This window comes from Zootoca vivipara, chromosome 2 (assembly GCF_963506605.1).
Source record: "Zootoca vivipara chromosome 2, rZooViv1.1, whole genome shotgun sequence".
Classification (NCBI taxonomy): Eukaryota; Metazoa; Chordata; class Lepidosauria; order Squamata; family Lacertidae; genus Zootoca; species Zootoca vivipara.
In genome coordinates, this window is record NC_083277.1 from 88,946,090 (window position 1) to 88,956,427 (window position 10,338).

Genomic DNA, 10,338 nt, shown 5'->3' on the forward strand with positions numbered 1-10,338 from the left:
ATTCTGTGTGTCAGTTTTGTCTAATAGCTTTAATATTTGGGCAGCTCAAGGAAATGGCCAGTAAATGCCATCTGCACTTAGTCCCCTCAGCTTTCCAGGCGCTGATTAACCGACCGGAACAGCAGGTTATTGCTTCATATTTTATCCGGCTCAGGCACCATCCCTCTCATTTATTTCTTCTATAATAGAGCCACAGTGCTTATTTTCAGAGAAAGGAGATTTAACCCCTTTGTCTGCCACGGCCATGATCCCCAAGCCATGGGCTGCAGGAGGATTGCTACTGTGCCATGAAAAACAAATTGAATAAGGGATAAAATAGTTCAGTGGCTTCAAAGCAGGTCTTGAGAAAAGAGGCTGCCCGCTGCTTCTCTGCATGGTTAGCTGCCCTGGAATTGCCTCATTCCAGCCAATATCTGTTAAGGGTGAATAATTCTTTCTTGTGGAAATTCTGTGTGCAAATGAAAGGATGATGATGTGGTTAGATCCTTTTATTGCTCCCAACGCAGTTACAGAGTGGGATTACCAGCCCATAAAGGAGGTAAACGGAACACAGAAAGCCATGGGGAGGGTTCCTCTTGTGGTTATTAAGTACTCTCAAAGAAAATCCTGTCAGAAGTAAGAGCCAAGTGGACCCCCAGTGTAAGAATTTTGGGAAGCAATGGCCTAAGGCAGGCATCCCCAAACTGCGGCCCTCCAGATGTTTTGGCCTACAACTCCCATGGTCCCTAGCTAACAGGACCAGTGGTCAGGGATGATGGGAATTGTAGTCCAAAACATCTGGAGGGCCGAAGTTTGGGGATGCCTGGCCTAAGGTGACAGAACCTGACCTACAGTGTTGTGTGCCTTGCAGTTAGCCTGAATTGCAGTGGGACAGTGCAGGCCTGGCTCCCCTTTTGGGATTGCACCACTATCTACTGTTTTCGAAGACAGGATTTGGCTAAAGTTGGGGAAGTCAGGCATAGTTTTCATTAAGGTCACCCTACCTTTCCCTCAGAACTGTGGGATAGGTTTCTATGGGTGGCAACTGAGAGGTAGACTCTCTCTGAGGACTGTCATGTGAATCCTGAGGTAAAAACTCACCTGTTTTACCTCATGTTTACACATGTTTTACCTCATGTTTATACACTCCAGGTCTGCAACACATTCATAGGCATGAAAAGCAAGGCAACCCAGGAAGGATACTCATAATGCTTGTTGTTGGGTTTGTTGGCCATTTCCCCAGTATTCTTATTCCCCAGCACCATTGAGTGGTGGGAAAAGTTTCACCTGTTGAATTTCTGTCTGCCATGCAGCTGTTAAAGCCACATGTGCCCTGCCACAAAAGAAGTAAGGGAGCATCCCTTCAGCTGTGCAGGAGGCAAACAGATAAAATGAGGGTAGGAACTGGGTAGCTTTATCCAATGAGGTTTCTAGCTTAGGGATGGGATATAAAAGTTTTAACTCAGGCATGGCTTCATAATGGTTAAGAAATTTGTCCCTTTAGGAAAAGCAAAATAACATTTGCCCACTAGAGTGCAGCCATGTTAACATGTATGTATGACTATTGATAATTCATTATAAATAGTTTTTTCACAATGGGATCTCCTAAATTAGTCTCAAGTCAGTTTTCTTCTATAATGTGCAAAAAAATCACCAAGGTTCTGGTAATACCATAGTTTCTGGGCTTGTGGCATTGTGCACTAGCTTGTGAACTGTACCGATTGTCTTTGTAGTGCTTGCAAATGAAAATTCCCATTGTAATATATGAAATGAATGTGTTGCAACCTTAATGCTGGACACAAGAGGGCAATGTTTCCCTAGGAATTTTCTTCCTAATGTAATTGTCAGTTGGAGAGGAGAGGGATCCTTTTCTTGTAAAATTAGCTTTACTTGTACCTAGGTAAAAAGGACCCCATCCTAAGGATTGTTTCAACTAGATTTGCTCATTTTCTAAGAGCTACACTACATTTCTATATCTTTGCTCAGGACCTGCTACAAAATTAATGTGTGGGATGGGATGGGGGAGATCATACCTACCCTCCATCATTTTCTAGATGAATACTTGTGTATTTATAGTGTCTTGCTTAACCCACTTCTCTGAGTGGTTGGAAGTTCTAGAACACAGTGTTTACCTGGGTTGGGTTTCATTTTGAAAAGAATGTCACTGGAGGCTCATTGGTGTTTTGAAACTTTTAAGTGCCATTATAAATGTTGTGCACAGCTTTAAAAACCCAACCGCTCTCCAAAAACTTATAAAGTCCAGCTCTCTCAAGTCTTTCAGTCAAACCTGCAGGTTGTTTCCTTCACAGACCCTGAGACTGCATCCTTTGCTGAAGGATGGGGAAGGCCTTTGGCTAAGAGGAAGAGCAAAAAGATCTCAACTTCAATCCTGCGCTCCTCCAGCTCCAGGTAGGGCTGGGAGAGATCCCCTGGAGAGCCACTCTCTCAACCCACTCTCCCCCTTATGGTGCAATTCATTTACTTCATTTGGTCTGTCCTCTGCACTAGCTTCTGAAACATGCCCTCCAGTAAAGTGATCATGAACATGTGTAGCTTGTACAAAAATAAAACAGGGTTTAATACAATGTTCTAATCTCACACTGGATCTGGCTGTACACTCAGCAGTTTTAGCATCTGGATAACAGTTCTTGAGGTAGAGTGAGAAAAGAAAATGCTACTCTCTAGCACACTCACCTATGTGCATTGTAGCATTTTTTAAATGAATCTATCAAATAACACAAAAGGGGGAAAAATAGGGACAGAGATTTATTAAGGACAAGCAGCAGAGAACAGGGGCTGTCCATGATACAGAGACATAGTAGGAGTCCCCTTTCTCTCCCCCCACCATATAATGTTTATTGAATTTCCATTTTTTTTTACAAATTGACTTCGAATTAAAGAACAGTTGGAGTCTTATGACATGAGATGCCTAGCTGCTTGTGAATACGCTTTGTTCCCATTCCTTTTACAGGTGTCTCACTCGAGGCTCTAGGACACTTTGCTTTTCAGGAGACCACACATTACTTGCACATTTGCAGCTGTTTTGCTGCTTGCTCTGATTCCTCCAGCATCAACAATATGCTCTGGATCCATCCAACGAATTCATATTACAGCCCTAAAGTGTTCCCTTTCTTCACCTGCAGTGTTAGTTAAAGGCTGACTCATGCAACACACTGTCCTATAAGAATGCCACCCCAAGTTTCTCCATGTGATCAGAATTCTCATTACAGTTATTATACACTTAATGAGGGACCCAGGTGGCGCTGTGGTTAAACCACTGAGCCTAGGGCTTGCTGATCAGAAGGTTGGCGGTTCGAATCCCTGTGACGGAGTGAGCTCCCGTTGCTTGGTCCCAGCTCCTGCCAACCTAGCAGTTCGAAAGCACGTCAAAATGCAAGTAGATAAATAGGAACCACTACAGCGGGAAGGTAAACGGCGTTTCCATGTGCTGCTCTGGTTTGCCAGAAGCGGCTTTGTCATGCTGGCCACATGACCTGGAAGCTATACGCCGGCTCCCTCGGCCAATAATGCGAGATGAGCGCGCAACCCCAGAGTCGGTCACGACTGGACCTAATGGTCAGGGGTCCCTTTACCTTTACCTTTATACACTTAATGACCATGTAGTAATAATTCCTTTCTTCAGGGGATGCTATAAATCACAAGATGTGTGCATTTAAACATTCCAGCAATAACATGGCCTCTGCTCAAAAGAGCAAATGGAGGGCTATTGCCAGCTGTTTCAAGGATGCTATATACAGGTAATTATTTAGTAGTAGTGTTACAATTAATTTATTAATTTATCAGCTTTGAAACCGCTGTCTCAAGGCAATATACATAGGGAATAGTTCAAGACGGTTCAACACACAACAACACCACAAACATTTGAAACAAACTATAGCGTGGATGATAAGAACCTAAACAAGGGAAGAGCCTCACTGGGCCAGCCTGAAACAGGATCCTGGGCAAGCAAAAGTCTCTAGGCAGCTCATAAGCAGATTGAGCAGAGGAAGAGTCTGTAGTTCAGTGCAGAACATCTGCTGTGCACGAGAAGGTCCCAAGTTGGGTCAACGTGGCTGAACCATGCCTGAAGCCCTGACTCAACATAAGGTAGATTCCTACGTTCGTGTCACAAGCTGTTGTGGGTTTTTTAAAACTCTTCTAACAGTAACATGGGCTCCACTCAAAAGTGACAGGGATGTTGGTGTAGCCTGCAGGCTGTATGTTGCCTGCTCAGTGCATCCGTATAAGTACTCAATGGCTTTCTACGTGTGTCACCTGCAATGTGATGCCAAGAAGGCTTCAGGAATGCAAAGAGAAGGCAGGATCACATTCCCCCCTGCCCATTAAATCTTAGTACACCTGCCTCTCCCACTGTGATTAAAGACAAGTCAGGGCTGTCTAAACATCCCTTAAATCATGCCTCTGGTGGGAGGTGATTTATGCTGAGTGCGGAGGTTTTATTAAATTCCAGGCTATTGCCCCCTTGTTCTTGCAGGTGAATTGCCAGTCAGTACCTCCCTGACATATCCATCAACATGGCAAGCCTGGCACTGCCTGCATCCTCCCTGTGAGGCTGAGATTGCAGATCTGCTTGCCCTCTTTGTTCTTTGCCCCCAGATTTTTCCTTTGATCTGTCTTATCTTGAGAATTCTAAATTCTTGGAAAGAAACCCTAACCATGGCATGGCTGAGAACTGCCAAAAGTTAGAGGAGGGCTCATGGAGTTTGGAGAGGTATCCCCTCTGTTTTCCCCCCAAATACCTTGCTGTTACACATGAGAACCATACAGGGTTAAGGGCCCTGGGAGGGAAATAGCTCATCCAAGTCATCCTGCATTGCTATGTTTTTATATGTGCTATAAGCCACCCAGAGTGGCTGGGGAAATCCAGCCTGATGGGCGGGGTAAAAATAATAAAATTATTCTTATTAAGGCAGGAGACTATGCCCATGTAGGTGATATTCACATACAGTATCCAGATAGGACACTCTCCTATCTTTAGAACCTAGTACACATGCTGGCTTGCCTAGCGGCTCATGGTTAAGCTCTCTCTGCACTATCCACAAGCTGTAGCCAAAGTTTGTAGCTGATCCCAGATGTGGATGCCACATTGAGTCAAACTTTGGCTTAGCTCAACACAGCATGGAAGCAAAAAGGACTCGGGGGGGACATCATAGTTTGACTTACCATATGAACCAAGCCATCGTCTAAAACTAGCTGATATAGTAAAAGAACAGATTTGACATAAGCAGCTACTAAAGTGAAACATGTCTGCAGATTCACTTAGATTGCAGTCATATACACACTTTTAGTAAGCCTTACTGAATTCAGTAGGGTTTCTTACTTGTTGTTGTTGTTGTTGTTGTTGTTGTTCAGTTGTTTAGTCGTGTCTGACTCTTCGTGACCCCATGGGACCAGAGCACGCCAGGCACTCCTGTCTTCCACTGCCTCCCAGAGTTTGGTCAGACACTTACTTCGTTAATATGTATTATTGGGCAGACTCAGATAAATAATTATCAGATAAATGTAGTGAAAGCAGAATAACTCTTATTTGTACCTTCTGTGTTTATTCCTAAATAATGTCTGATAACAAAGCAGGTTTCTCAGGTGGCTTGAGCTTTCCTTATGAATAGCATCCCTCCCTCCCACATCATGAGTTATCTGAGTCTGGCTGTGATGATGGACACTCACTCAACACAGGGCTCTTTGTTATTTTAAAAAGGATGGGACCATCATGTATTAAGTCCACTGTGCGGATTTATTTCACAGTTAAGTGTGGACACACCCACAGTGATAATGGAACAGGAAAATGTCTCGGCGCAGGCCGTTTCAAAACAGACATGCATTCTGTGTGCTGCAATGATCAGTTCATAACCCCATACATCCGCCGCTGATAGATTTGCAGAATGAGCTCTAGAAAGAAGGGTTAAATGGGGAGAGGAGGGCAGCAGTGCTATTAACTCTGTGCATCAACCTCCCAGCCCTGTAACTGCTTGTTCACCTTAGGCAAGCATTCCAGACCCCCTTCATTAAGCTGTCTGCTTCCTACTCTGCAATATACAAATCACTCTCTAATTAGGCTCCATTTGTCTGCTACACCCTCTCTGCAAGGCACATCGATGTGCCCAGATTTCACTGCAACTGGATCTTTGGGAGCAAGAGCAATGATTTGTACGGTAGCTGCCAGTCTTTGGGTATAGCCTGCTTGCCAAAGCAAACTTTGAGTGTGGCTGAGACTAGATACTGTATTTATGAGTCCACTGCTTCTTCTTTTTTTAAAAAAGAGGTCAGGTCCCAATGTAGTTTGCAAAACATTTGTTGCTCGCCTTTAGACCTCAGCTGGGGTCCCAAAAGGAGGTTTCATAGAAATCATAGATTTGTAGAGTTGGAAGGAACCCTATGGAGCATCTAGTGCAGGCATCCCCAAACTTCGGCCCTCCAGATGTTTTGGACTACAATTCCCATCTTCCCTGACCACTGGTCCTGTTAGCTAGGGATCATGGGAATTGTAGGCCAAAACATCTGGAGGGCCGCAGTTTGGGGATGGCTGATCTAGTGCAACCCCTTGCAATGAATGACTCTGCAGCTGTCCCATATAGGGATCGAACCTGATGGCTTTGGTATTATCAGCACCACGTTCTAACCAACTTAGTTTCAATGCTAAACAGGCAAAAATACCATCTAGTGCAGTCAGGCACAAATCAACAATTTCTTTTCTTTTTCAATGAATTCCAACCTCCATTGCTTTCCTGGGGAAAATTCCCCTTGCTCTCCCTCTTAGTTTAGCTTCTGATGCTGGGCCAAGGTGGTTTCATTTCAGATAGCTTTGTTGTTGTTGGTTTCCTAAATTCAAGAGGGTGTTTGTTTGTTGGCTGGTTAGTTTTGTTTCAGGCTCTTTTGCTGAATTATGACAAACTGCTTATTTATTGATTTTTTCCCTTTAAATATTATTCTGCTATGTTTTATTCCGCTGGCTTTCATTTATTGTAATGTTTGCATTTTAATTAAGTGGTTTTGGCTGTTTATTTTATGCAGCATTTTGCTGTGGTTTTCAAACACTGGTTTTTGTTAGCCAACTTGGGGAGTCTTGGCCTGATAATATAAAAAAATAATAATTTTTTTAAAAAAAATTAATAAGAGCTAACAATGCTGGGAAATGGGAGGGAGGTGGATAAAAAAAAGGAAGTGGAAAGCCAAATCGGATTTGCATGGCAGACTAATGCTACTTCTTTTTAATGCGGGTGTGAGGAACTTGCAGGACTCTCTGTCTGGCTCTAGGGACTCTCTCTGCAGGTCACAGCCCATCCCCCTATCACCAACTCTGTTTCACAAGCCCCTTTAGTCTTTTTGTCAGGATCAGAATAGAATGTGCCCTTGAACTGTAGTAATGCCTCTTGCTTGTCTGAATGGAGGACAGAGAGAGGTGTGTGTGGAGACTAGCCTGTGTACAAAGGTAAAATTCACATTCATTGCTTCAGCAACATTTGCCTCTATCCCCACCCCAAACTGACATGTTACCCCCTCCCTCCCCCCAAGATGTCCCAGAAGGGAATGTAGCCCACAGGCTGAAGGATGTTCCCCATCCAATTTAATGTTTAGACCCACAAGCTGCTATGTGCTATACAGAACAGATAACTTAGAGCATAGGCAGATTTTGGGAAGCGCAACCGGTTTGGTTGCACTGGGCACAGAGCCTTGGGGACGCCACAAGGGATGGTGCAACTATCATGTAGAATGGAAGGTGAGAGGCAGCAGCACACAGGGCATCTCTGAAATTTGAGACCCCAAGTTTCACCTATTAGAAAATCTCCCAGAAGACTTAAAAGGCAGCATTGATGTCCAAACAACAGGTGACTTGCACTTGATATGCGTGATCACAAAGGCTAAGCCATGGGAATCAGGCACAGCAGTAGAGTAACAACACCCCAAAACCCCACACAACCCTATGGGCTGATCCACACCAATGTCCCCTAGAAAACATTTAGGACTAAATCAGAGCAAACGTCAATCCAGTGAAAACACAATTGAAAATTGCTCCAATTCAGCAGTAAACATTGAGTTTTCCTGGGGAAAAGCAGAATTGTCAATGAGCCCTAAGTCCAGCCCTAACTACAGCTGCCATAGAATCATAGAACTGTAAGTTGGAAGGAATCCAAAGGGTCAACTAGTCCAAGCCCCTGCAATGCAGGGATCACCGCTGAAGCATCCCTGACCATTTCCTATGCTGGCTTAGGCTGATGGTCTTGGGCTGATCTGGAGAGACACCAGATTGAGGAAGGCTGTTTCAGATCACCCTCATCACCTCAGCCTGTCTTTTGAAGTGGGGCGGGGGGCGGGGGGTGCAGCTGACCAGAGATAGATACAGGTCAGCTGGAAGCTACCTTATTCAGAACCAGGATTTGAAGCCCACAGATTTAAGGCTATGGGCAATGGATTCAGAACCTTGTGGCCCCAACCTGCCTCTTGAAGCAAGGCTACAGCAAACAGAACATCCATTTTCTGGGGGCCACTTTTCTATTCCCCTAACCAGTTGTCGTCGTCCCCCCCACTTGCCTGTTGTGTGTGCTTGTGTGCATCAACCTATATGCAGAAGGCACTCGCTAGCTCAGGTAAATCTCATTCCCTTCCTGGGCCTCACTGAATCAACGAAACCCCGAAAGATTCCAAAGGGCATGCAATCTTTTTTAATAAAATAAAAACACGCCTTGTGGCTTTCTGAGAGGATGGCAGTTTGTTCTCCCTCAGATCAAAGGAATGAGTGGCAGTTGGCGATGGGAAGGAAATTCCACGCCAGTCTGTTTCTGCAGCTGCTGGAGGGAAGGCGGTTCCATGAGCTCCTCCTGAAACGCGTCCAAGTTCTGAGGCTATTTCCCCATCAGGAGCCATCCATGCACGCATCTGTCAGAGCAACACTGTCTCCATGCAGCAGAGTGCACCCACAACAAAACTTGAAAAAAGCAGGCAGAGGACTTCCCTGGTTCTTTGGAAGCAGTTGGCTGGCAGGGAGAGAAATCTGTTTGGAGCTGTTGGGTGTAGAGGCAGAAAATTAAAGGTGCCATCTTCTTGACTGGCCTGAGACACAAGCCGCCATATGTTGTACTGCTGCTGGAAAGATTTGGGGCAGCCTGGTGCCCTCCAAATGTTTTGGACTACAAGCCCTAGGAGGGAACCTTCTGCAAGAAAAGAATAGTCCACATTATGTTTGCTGCTTCCTCTGCTTCCTTCAGCCTTTAATAATACTTTGTTCTGATTTTCCTGAAAAACTGATGGCGCTGAAAAATACACACCCATGTGTCTCCATGCAAGGTTATGGCAACCCCTAGAGTGGCTACAGCTGTCTCCTGGTGTCACCCAGATATTTGAGCCACAAATCCCACAATCCCTGAACATTGGTCATGCTGGCTGGGGCCCACGGGGGTTGCAGTGCAAGACATCTGTAAGGCACCAAATTAGCAAAGGCTGGGACTTGCTGACCTTCCCTCATGGCATCCACACTGCATTTACATGTAATACATTGCATGGACTGATTAGTCCTCTACCCAGTCCCCTGCAGTTTGCCAGAACCAGTGGACAACGCAGTTCCCCTTTCCAAGCTGAGATGCTTGCAGCTTGCAAATCTGATCAGAAAATCATTTTAAAAAGACTGAAAACACACACAACCACCCCACCCCCAATTTTAGGACTGACTCCATAGAAGAATGAGTTCTGTCTCTTGAATGGCAAGGCAAAACATACTCATATGTACAACCAGCCGCACAGAGATGGCTTGAAGTTGCATCTGTGTCATCACCATCATTCCAGTTGGAGAGCTGCTTACTTGAAGGGGTTGGTAGCAAATCAGCATGACTGGCATCTGCTCAAAGGCTTTGTGGCAACATACCCCAGGATACAAAATTAATTTGAACTCTCTAATAGAGCCATCTGTGTTTGAGCTTCACTGGCTCGCTAAGAAATACTTTAAGGCTGATTTAATTAGCTGAGGCCCCTTTCTGCTGATTCAGGACCACAACAGGCCTTCTGGCTTTACCAAACTACACAGGGCAAGTCCGTTGCCCATCCATCCATTCCCAAGGCTGCAGATGGCATCGCCCACCAGCTGTGGCTGGGAGAGGCCCCATAGAGAAGACTTTGCCAACCCGGTGTCCCACAGATGTGCCATCATCACCAGGGAGTGGCAGTCCAAGCCATTTAGAGGTGAAGCCTGCTTTGGAGTACTGCAGCTGGCATCTCCTGTCTTTGTAACTTCTTTATCCTATCTGCATCCTCTTCCACTTGATATTCTAGGTGCCAGTGGGCTGGATGGCACAGCACTGCCTACTGTTTGCTTTGGCAGCTCTCCTTTCATCCTGCTCATCTGCCAAA